Here is a 10299-nt window from a genome sequence, read left to right as displayed (position 1 = left end):
GCTTGCATGGCCCAGTGGAAGAGGGAGAATAGTACCTTTATGAATATGCTTGTGGGGGGACGTTGATTGCTAGTGCAGGAGGGAGGGTTGATTACCATGCATTGTACTTTTGAATGACCTGACCACTTATGAAATGGAAGGGGGAACATTATGGATTGATGTAAATAGCTGTACTGAGACATGGGTTTGCCATACAACCTCCCAGTTGTCCATGATCAGTGTTTATCTTTATTATTTGAAATACATGTTATATGATGTGTTGCAAAGATGGCAATAAAATTTCTTTACAAAATAGAAACCTTTATTTTTACCCATGTATTGGGAAAGTACAGTATTAAACCATTGCCTGGAAGGCCCACTGCCCTTAACACCCCAAAACCTTTAAAAGTAACCAAGAACAAAGTACATAAACAACTATGCACAACACACACACACTACTGCATGTCTCCTGGCCCCCTGTTCTCCTCTCCCTCTCTTTCAAATTTGCCACACAGTTGGTGCTGGGGCAGAGGGGTGGAAGTGTCCATGGGGGAGGGGTTCAGCACTAAGGACTGCATGGGGCATATTTGCCCAGTCCAGTCACTCAGAGGGCCTAATTGCATGGGTCACCCAGCCATGGAGTTGTCCAAGCTGTTCCTGGACTGCACGCCTGGATACTGTAGAGGTGACAGTCCACGGTGTGGGTGCAGCAGGAGCCTGCACTCTTATGACCATTAGAGCCAGCAGCTGCTCAAACAGTTCTCTGTTCTGCTCCATCTTCATCCCTTAACTGCTGTTCTTGTTCCAGGAACTGTGATGCATCATCATCATCAAAACACTTCCTCTTGGAACAGCCCACGAAGGTACGGTGAGCCAGGGTTCCGTAGTATGGGAGAGCTGTAGAGGTACCACAGCCCATAGAGGAGGAGGGGCCTGGAACAGGACAAGACCCAGAGGGTTATTGTCTCGAACAATTCAGTGGAGGCACACAGAAAAATTCTTGTGGAATTTCCAGACTAAATGTTACGTTCTGGAATTGAACGGCAATATATTGGCAGAGGGATGCTCCAGACCACAGAAGCACCTTGGATACACCCAGGTTAATCACAGCAAAAGGTGTGCTCAAAGAATGCAAAGTTAAAAATCCAGCTGATTTGGGCTTTCAAAAAAATAAATCAAAATGGAGTTTGGGAGGAGGGCGGTGTCTGTGCCATGCTACATAAACCTTCTCTGTTATTTCAAGCATTGCACTTGTCAGAGGACAGAACAGTTCTTTTGGTGCCCAACTGGCATAGAGTGATGGTATTCCAAGCTGCCAGTGGGAAATCAGGTGTGCACATCACCAATTATTCCTTTTAGCCTTTATACTCATTATTATCAAGGTCTTCTGTCATGGGGCACATGGCTCACCACTGGACTGGCACCTCCTCCGGTTCACTCTGGGGATTAGCTCAAGGCCAATGCACCCCATCCATAGTTTGCATGCCATCACTCTGTCTCTGCATCCACCTGCAACCCTTCTCACCACCTCAGGAACCGCAGCACCCTCCTCATGGCTCAGCCTTCTAGCCATGTCACTTTCCATGTTTCTCCCTTCCAAGGGGTATCACAGTCCTATAATCATGCCACTTCCCCAGTGGCGAATGGGGTGAACCCAGGCCCACCGACTACTCTGGCTCCCAACTCAGGGACTCAGGAGTTTGCCTGGGATTGGTGAGTATCCGCATGCGTGTTACTGAGTAAGTATCCGAGTGTGTGTTTGCTGGGAGGGCAGTGTGAAAGCCTGAGCGAGTGCCTGATTGGGTGGTAGCCTGCAGGGGGCGGGCATTGGGGCTGTCTGTTTCAGGGAAGCCTAGCTGTTTAAAAATAGCCAGAGCTCCGCGAACCAGCTGAGTGGCGGGGAACAGCAGAGCAGCACACAGCAGGAGTTTGCTTGGGAGTTCGCCTGGAGTGAGCCCAGTGAGGCTTACATCTTGCCAACTTCTCTGAGGAAGCTCATAGTAGGAAGGTGATATGGAAGGGGCGGGGGGGGCTTCAGCTATTGTGATCTGCACTGGATGTGCCATGTGTGTCTTTCTTCCACAGGACAGAAGCGACTTTGTCTTTACAAAGTGCAAGCTGGTCTCCATATTGGAAGAGAAGATTGAAGGTCTGGAGCAACAGATAACGACCCTGCGTTGCATACGAGAATCTGAGGATTTTCTGGACAAAAGTCAGGATATGCTTCTACGGGCACAAAGCTCTAAAGATTTAGAGCAGGTTGTACAGCGGGGCCAAGAGGCCAGTGAAGAAGCTTGGCAACATGTGACCTCCAGAAGAAGAAGGGGGAATGTCCGGGTTCCAGCAACGCGGACACAGGTAACTAACCGCTTTCATGTTCTCTCCACAGGTACCATTGCGGAGAGTGGACCAGATGATACGTCTGGGGGGAGAAAGCAGAAGGAGACTCCGCTGGTTAGAAGGCATGAGATGTGCTGTCCTGAGGTTGGGGGTTCCACGACCACCACTCCCAAGAGAAGGAGGTGGGTGGTGGTGGTCAGGAACTCTCTCCTCCGGGGGACTGAGTCATCTGTCTGCCGCCCTGACCGGGAAAACCAAGAAGTCTGCTGTTTGCCAGGGGCTAAGATTCACGATGTGACGGAGAGACTGTCGAGACTCATCAAGCCCTCGGATCGCTACCCCTTCCTGCTTCTCCACATGGGCACCAATGATACTGCCAAGAATGACCTTGAGCGGATCACTGCGGACTACGTGGCTCTGGGAAGAAGGATAAAGGAGTTTGAGGCGCAAGTGGTGTTCTTGTCCATCCTCCCCGTGGAAGGAAAAGGCCTGGGTAGGGACCGTCGAATCGTGGAAGTCAACGAATGGCTACGTAGGTGGTGTCGGAGAGAAGGCTTTGGATTCTTTGACCATGGGATGGTGTTCCATGAAGGAGGAGTGCTGGGCAGAGACGGGCTCCACCTTACGAAGAGAGGGAAGAGAATCTTTGCGAGCAGGCTGGCTAACCTAGTGAGGAGGGCTTTAAACTAGATTCACCAGAGGAAGGAGACCAAAGCCCTGAGGTAAGTGGGAAAGCGGGATACCGGGAGGAAGCACAGGCAGGAACGTCTGTGAGGGGAGGGCTCCTGCCTCATACTGAGAATGAGGGGTGATCAGCAGGTTATCTCAAGTGCTTATATACAAATGCACAAAGCCTTGGAAACAAGCAGGGAGAACTGGAGGTCCTGGTGATGTCAAGGAATTATGACGTGATTGGAATAACAGAGACTTGGTGGGATAACTCACATGACTGGAGTACTGTCATGGATGGTTATAAACTGTTCAGGAAGGACAGGCAGGGCAGAAAAGGTGGGGGAGTAGCACTGTATGTAAGGGAGCAGTACGACTGCTCAGAGCTCCGGTACGAAACTGCAGAAAAACCTGAGTGTCTCTGGATTAAGTTTAGAAGTGTGAGCAACAAGAGTGATGTAGTGGTGGGAGTCTGCTATAGACCACCGGACCAGGGGGATGAGGCTTTCTTCCGGCAACTCGCAGAAGCTACTAGATCGCACGCCCTGGTTCTCATGGGTGACTTTAATTTTCCTGATATCTGCTGGGAGAGCAATACAGCGGTGCATAGACAATCCAGGAAGTTTTTGGAAAACGTAGGGGACAATTTCCTGGCGCAAGTGCTAGAGGAGCCAACTGGGGGGGAGCTTTTCTTGACCTGCTGCTCACAAACAGGGAAGAATTAGTGGGGGATGCAAAAGTGGACGGGAATCTGGGAGGCAGTGACCATGAGTTGGTCGAGTTCAGGATCCTAACACAGGGAAGAAAGGTAAGCAGCAGGATACAGACCCTGGACTTCAGGAAAGCAGACTTCGACTCCCTCAGGGAACGGATGGGTAGGATCCCCTGGGGGACTAACATGAAGGGGAAAGGAGTCCAGGAGAGCTGGCTGTATTTCAAGGAATCCCTGTTGAGGTTACAGGAACAAACCATCCCGATGTGTCGAAAGAATAGTAAATATGGCAGGCGACCAGCTTGGCTTAACGGTGAAACCTAGCGGATCTTAAACATAAAAAAGAATCTTACAAGAAGTGGAAGGTTGGACATATGACCAGGGCAGAGTATAAAAATATTGCTCGGGCATGTAGGAAAGATATCAGGAGGGCCAAATCGCACCTGGAGCTGCAGCTAGCAAGAGAGGTCAAGAGTAACAAGAAGGGTTTCTTCAGGTATGTTGGCAACAAGAAGAAAGCCAAGGAAAGTGTGGGCCCCTTACTGAATGAGGGAGGCAACCTAGTGACAGAGAATGTGGAAAAAGCTAATGTGCTCAATGCTTTTTTTGCCTCTGTCTTCACGAAGAAGGTCAGCTCCCAGACTGCTGCGCTGGGCATTGCAAGATGGGGAGTAGATGGCCAGCCCTCTGTGGAGAAAGAGGTGGTTAGGGACTATTTAGAAAAGCTGGATGTGCACAAGTCCATGGGGCCGGACGAGTTGCATCCGAGAGTGCTAGAGGAATTGGCGAATGTGATTGCAGAGCCATTGGCCATTATCTTTGAAAAACTCGTGGCGAATGGGGGAAGTCCCAGATGACTGGAAAAAGGCTAATGTAGTGCCAATCTTTAAAAAAAGGGAAGGAGGATGATCCTGGGAACTACAGGCCAGTCAGCCTCACCTCAGTCCCCGGAAAAATCATGGAGCAGGTCCTCAAGGAATCAATCCTGAAGCACTTACACGAGAGGAAAGTGATCAGGAACAGTCAGCATGGATTCACCAAGGGAAGGTCATGCCTGACTAATCTAATCGCCTTCTATGATGAGATTACTGATTCTGTGGATGAAGGGAAAGCAGTGGATGTATTGTTTCTTGACTTTAGCAAAGCTTTTGACACGGTCTCCCACAGTATTCTTGTCAGCAAGTTAAAGAAGTATGGGCTGGATGAATGCACTATAAGGTGGGTAGAAAGTTGGCTAGATTGTCAGGCTCAACAGGTAGTGATCAATGGCTCCATGTCTAGTTGGCAGCTGGTGTCAAGTGGAGTGCCCCAGGGGTCGGTCCTGGGGCCGGTTTTGTTCAATATCTTCATAAATGATCTGGAGGATGGTGTGGATTGCACTCTCAGCAAATTTGCAGATGACACTAAACTAGGAGGAGTGGTAGATACGCTGGAGGGCAGGGATAGGATACAGAGGGACCTAGACAAATTGGAGGATTGGGCCAAAAGAAATCTAATGAGGTTCAATAAGGATAAGTGCAGGGTCCTGCACTTAGGAGGGAAGAACCCAATGCACCGCTACAGACTAGGGACCGAATGGCTAGGCAGCAGTTCTGCAGAAAAGGACCTAGGGGTGACAGTGGACGAGAAGCTGGATATGAGTCAGCAGTGTGCCCTTGTTGCCAAGAAGGCCAATGGCATTTTGGGATGTATAAGTAGGGGCATAGCGAGCAGATCGAGGGACGTGATCGTCCCCCTCTATTCGACATTGGTGAGGCCTCATCTGGAGTACTGTGTCCAGTTTTGGGCCCCACACTACAAGAAGGATGTGGAAAAATTGGAGAGAGTCCAGCGAAGGGCAACAAAAATGATTAGGGGTCTGGAACACATGACTTATGAGGAGAGGCTGAGGGAACTGGGATTGTTTAGTCTGCAGAAGAGAAGAATGAGGGGGGATTTGATAACTGCTTTCAACTACCTGAGAGGTGGTTCCAGAGAGGGTGGTTCTAGACTATTCTCAGTGGTAGAAGAGGACAGGACAAGGAGTAATGGTCTCAAGTTGCAGTGGGGGAGGTTTCGGTTGGATATTAGGAAAAACTTTTTCACTAGGAGGGTGGTGAAACACTGGAATGCGTTACCTAGGGAGGTGGTAGAATCTTCTTCCTTAGATGTTTTGAAGGTCAGGCTTGACAAAGCCCTGGCTGGGATGATTTAATTGGGGATTGGTCCTGCTTTGAGCAGGGGGTTGGACTAGATGACCTCCTGAGGTCCCTTCCAACCCTGATATTCTATGATTCTATGACTCTGTCGATGGCAGCCTTATGGTGCTCTCCATGGAACTGCTTGCCACTTTTCCCGGGCCTCTTCCCCACGGCCCCTGCACATACTCTGCCCTTACCTGAGGGCCTTCAAGCACTGCACTGACCACAGTGCTAGCACTCTTTCCACTTGATGAGAGGCCAGCCTTCACTCCCTGAGTTTCAGGCCACTACTGACCCTGCTTTGCACTGCAGCTCCTTTTATCTGACCCTGCTGGGCCCCGATTGGTTGCTTCCTGCAACTCCTCCCTGATTGCCCCTCGGAGGATTCACCTCCACTGCTACCTGCTGAGGTTAACTCTTTCTACACCCATGTGGGACAGACACCCCATCACACCTTCCTTCTACTTGCTAGTCAAGGCCTTTTTTTACAACACATGTATTTTCTTAACCAAACTTAAGCTAACTTTAATTCTTTAATTTTATACTTATCCTACAAGGTGACAGGAAACGACTTCACAATCAAGTCTTGAGCATAGGCTCACCAAGCACATGATTTTACAAAAGTTGAAAAGTAGGCTTTTGTGCAGCCTAGAGCAGTGGTATTTGGACTGGTCTGAGTTAGCAGCCAAAGAAAGAATATCTTATTGCTGTAGAGGGCAATTATATGAATTCAAATAAATCTGTATGCTGTTCTTTGGATCATTGGATAAAATACACTGAGACTGCTCAAGAATGCCAGACCTCCATTTCACCTAACCCCTACTCTTCCCTAGTCCAATTCTTTTCCTATTTATATATGTATATTCCTATTTTATTACTGGTTTCAGAGTAGCAGCCGTGTTAGTCTGTATTCGCAAAAAGAAAAGGAGTACTTGTGGCACCTTAGAGACTAACAAATGTATTTGAGCATAAGCTTTCGTGAGCCACAGCTCACTTCATCTGATGCTCACGAAAGCTTATGCTCAAATACATTTGTTATTTTATTACTGTAACCCCCACCCTATTGTGTTATATCTACATAGTATTGTTTGGTTGTGTATTGCTAAGGCTTGCAGTTTTGATGAATTGTAACACTGCATAATTCTATTGCAGATTCCATGAAGCATGTGATATTTGGAAACATATAGAAGCTGTCAATCATTTATCTTTTTGTATTGGTTAATTGTTTGTTTATGTATATTGTGGCAGAGCTCTGACCTTGTCTCAGTAGGTCCTGCACTTTCTGGCGGATTTCGCTAGCCTCAGAGGCTCACTGTGACCCTCTACGTAGCCCTTCTCCCTCTAGAGGCAAGGGTCATAGCCTACTGAGACATTTTCATCATAAGCCAGCAAGGAGGTTGGTGAGAGAACTCCCACAGTCTCGGTTGTCCTGATGTGGTTATTCCAGAACAGTTTAGCCTCCTGTCCTGACAGGGGCATCGTCCCCTCCCAGGAGGTGTTTCTGTAGTAGTGAGGTGGGGGAGACCCGGGCCCGCCCTCTATTCCAGGTTCCGGCCCACGGACCCTAATAGCAGCAGCTGTTGGCAGCCAACCTTTCACTGCCAGAGTTGCTACATTTCCCTGGGCCACTTCCCCACTGCTCTCCCGCTTCTCTCTCTCAATGCCTTCTTCACCCTTACCTTAGGGCTCCCTTTCCAGTGGCTTGAGGGTGTCTTCAGCCACACTTCCTTTTCTCTGGCTCCCTCACTCTCCTCAGCCTGACTGGAGTGATCCCTTTTATAGTATCAGAGGGACCTTAATTAGAGTCCGGTGTTCACATTAACTTAACAGCCTCACCTGACTCTTTGCAGGTTAATTGGAGTCAGGTGTTCTCATTAGCCTAAAGGCTTCAACTGACTCTTTGCAGGCTAATTAGAGTCATGTGACCACCCTAGCCTGGAGCAGCCCCTGCTCTGGTCAGTCAGGGAACAGAACCCTGCAAGCACATGTGGGCGCATGTACCCCCCGGCCTTGGACTGACACCTCCCCTCCCCTGCAGCAGTCTCCCCCTCTCCCCTTGCAACCTTTACCCCCGCCTTTTTTGCCCCAGCTTCTCAGCAGCTTAAGTTTGTTTGCTTGCCCCGTCCTTTTCCTTCTGCAGTTTTGTTTGCCCCGCCCCAGCCTCTGAAGCTAGCCCCTTGGTTTCCCTGTCCCACCTCCAGCCTGGTTGTTCCCCTCCCCCGGCCAACTGCTCCCACTTGGGCCCTAGGGCTACTTCCCCAAGCATGCCCAGATAAGTGGGAGAGCCCTGCCCCCACTGCATGCAGTCTGGCAGGGCCTGTGGAGGAGGGTGCAGCGGGATTACCGCCATGCTTGGGAGAGGGCCCGCCCCAGGGGGAATCTTCCCTCCCTCGTGCCACCGCACCATTACCTCCCCATGTTCCCGTGCCATCGCCCTTGCCCCCTGACCTAACCCCTTCTGGCCAGCCCACAGATAATGCCATGGAGGGCTGGATCCAACTGCAGGGGAAGGGGGCAAGCGGAAAGCTCGAGCTCTGCTCCTTCCATCTGATGTGGAGGCCCCCCGAAAGACCAGAAAGGGGGCCACCAACACCGAGGCTTCTGCCTTGCCCCCGGGTGTATCCCATCTGTTAGAGCCGGCAGGGGATGACGTGGCAGCAATGGAGGGTAGCACTGCCCCTCCTCTGGAGTCCCTCCCTGGGGAACCCCCTGATGGAACCCCTCCTGCCCCCTTGCCACCTGAACCCCCTGCATGCTCCGAGGCGAACATCACTTTGGGCACCAACAAAGAGGTCCCCGGGGTGATGGGTGGTGATTTCCCCTCCATCTTCGCAGAGATCAAGGCCCTAGGTCTGACTCCAGTCACTCAGTGGGAGGACGACCCTCTGCCAGTGGGCCTTGATCTGGGTGACCTCACTCTGGCCCCCCTCTCCCCATGTTCCATTCCCCTAATCGCTGCTTCTGCTCCTGCCTCCCAGGAACCCCTGGACTCTTCCACCAGCCCTATCACAGATGGCCCCCCTCTAATGGCCGCCGAGCCTATTGTGGTGACAGCAAGTGCCACGCAGCCAGGACCTGAGTCACGAGGGGCATCCCTCGTTAATGCGGGGCAGCTGACATCCTTCCCAGGTGGGGGCCCCACTGCTACTTCCTCACCTATCGATGCCATGGCCACAACATCTGCCTTGGAGCGCAAACCCGGTATCATCGAGGGCCCCCTTCCCACGCCACAGACGCCTGAGCCCAGCCAAGAGGTGCCACCCCCAAGTCGCTTGGCTGCCGGGGCCCACGATCCCACTTCTGCCCCTCTCCCTGACCCTGCTCCTGACCTCTGCCCTGCCCCTGATGCCGACCTCGGCCCCCTCCCCTAGAAATTTTCTAAGAAGGCCTCTGTATCATCGCCTACATTGTAGGTGGGGAATTTTTTGGAATGGGGAGCGGTACCTGGAGAAGGACTATTAGGGTTATCTGGTAGACCCAGCTTAGCCCTTTCCAGATCTAAGCACTTCAGCTCTAACTCCGTATCCAAGTGTTTTGCCTCTGCCTCCAAGCTTTTTGTCTCCATTTCTGTCTCCAAGCGTTTTGCCTCTGCCTCCAAGCATTTGGCCTCCTTCCTCTCTTCAGCTTCCAACTCCAAGCGCTTTAAGGCCATTTCTCTTTCATGTTCTTTTTGTCTCTCTTCAGCTTCCAATCTGGCTAATTCTAGTCTCTTTTGGACCTCACTTTCCATCATCTTAACCTTCCTGAGCTTAGCCTAGCCTAACCTGGGAGCTAGAAAGAAAGAAAGAAAAAAACAGCGTGTGAATTCCCATGCAGGAACTTAACTACTGTGCCCTCAGGCAAAGAAAAAAACTAACTGCTCTCAGCTAAAAAAAATGCCCTTTTAAAATCCTAAGGTCTGTGCTTCTGGTTCAAAATGATCCCACTGTGCTGCCACCATGTCAGGGTTCCCTCCCCACTCTGAACTCTGGGGTACAGATGTGGGGACCCACATGAAAGACCCCCTAAGCTTATTTCTACCAAATTAGGTTAAAACTTCCCCAAGGCACAAAGTCTTTCTTTGTCCTTGGATGGTATTGCTGCCACCACCAAGTGATTTAGACAAACATCTAGGGAAAAGGGCCACTTGGAGTCCCTGTTTCCCCAAAATATTCCCCCAAGCCCTTTCACCCCCTTTCCTGGGAAGGCTTGAGAATAATATACTAACCAATTGCCTTTAATAAAAGTACAGACCAGACCCTTTATCTTTAGGACACTAAAATTAATTCGGTTCTTAAAAGACGAACTTTATAATAAAGAAAAAGGTAAAAGAACACCTCTGTAAAATCAGGATGGAAGGTAATTTTACAGGGTAATAAAAAGATTTAAAACCCATTAGCATAGGGAAAATTCACAAGCTAAAACAAAAGATAATCTAAT

At 50.1% G+C, this 10299-nt stretch overlaps 1 long non-coding RNA gene across 1 annotated transcript; it reads right to left on the bottom strand.

Moving 5' to 3' along the window:
• Nucleotides 1–279: 279 nt before the first annotated feature.
• On the bottom strand, nucleotides 280–7631 carry LOC122461513. Its single transcript, XR_006283450.1, has 2 exons — nucleotides 7560–7631; nucleotides 280–912 (listed from the first exon to the last, which is right to left on the bottom strand). It is a non-coding gene; the product is annotated as an uncharacterized LOC122461513 (long non-coding RNA).
• Nucleotides 7632–10299: the final 2668 nt, after the last annotated feature.

The sequence above is a fragment of the Chelonia mydas genome, chromosome 8 (genome assembly GCF_015237465.2).
Source record: "Chelonia mydas isolate rCheMyd1 chromosome 8, rCheMyd1.pri.v2, whole genome shotgun sequence".
NCBI lineage: Eukaryota > Metazoa > Chordata > Testudines > Cheloniidae > Chelonia > Chelonia mydas.
This window is presented reverse-complemented; position numbering and strand designations above follow the sequence as displayed.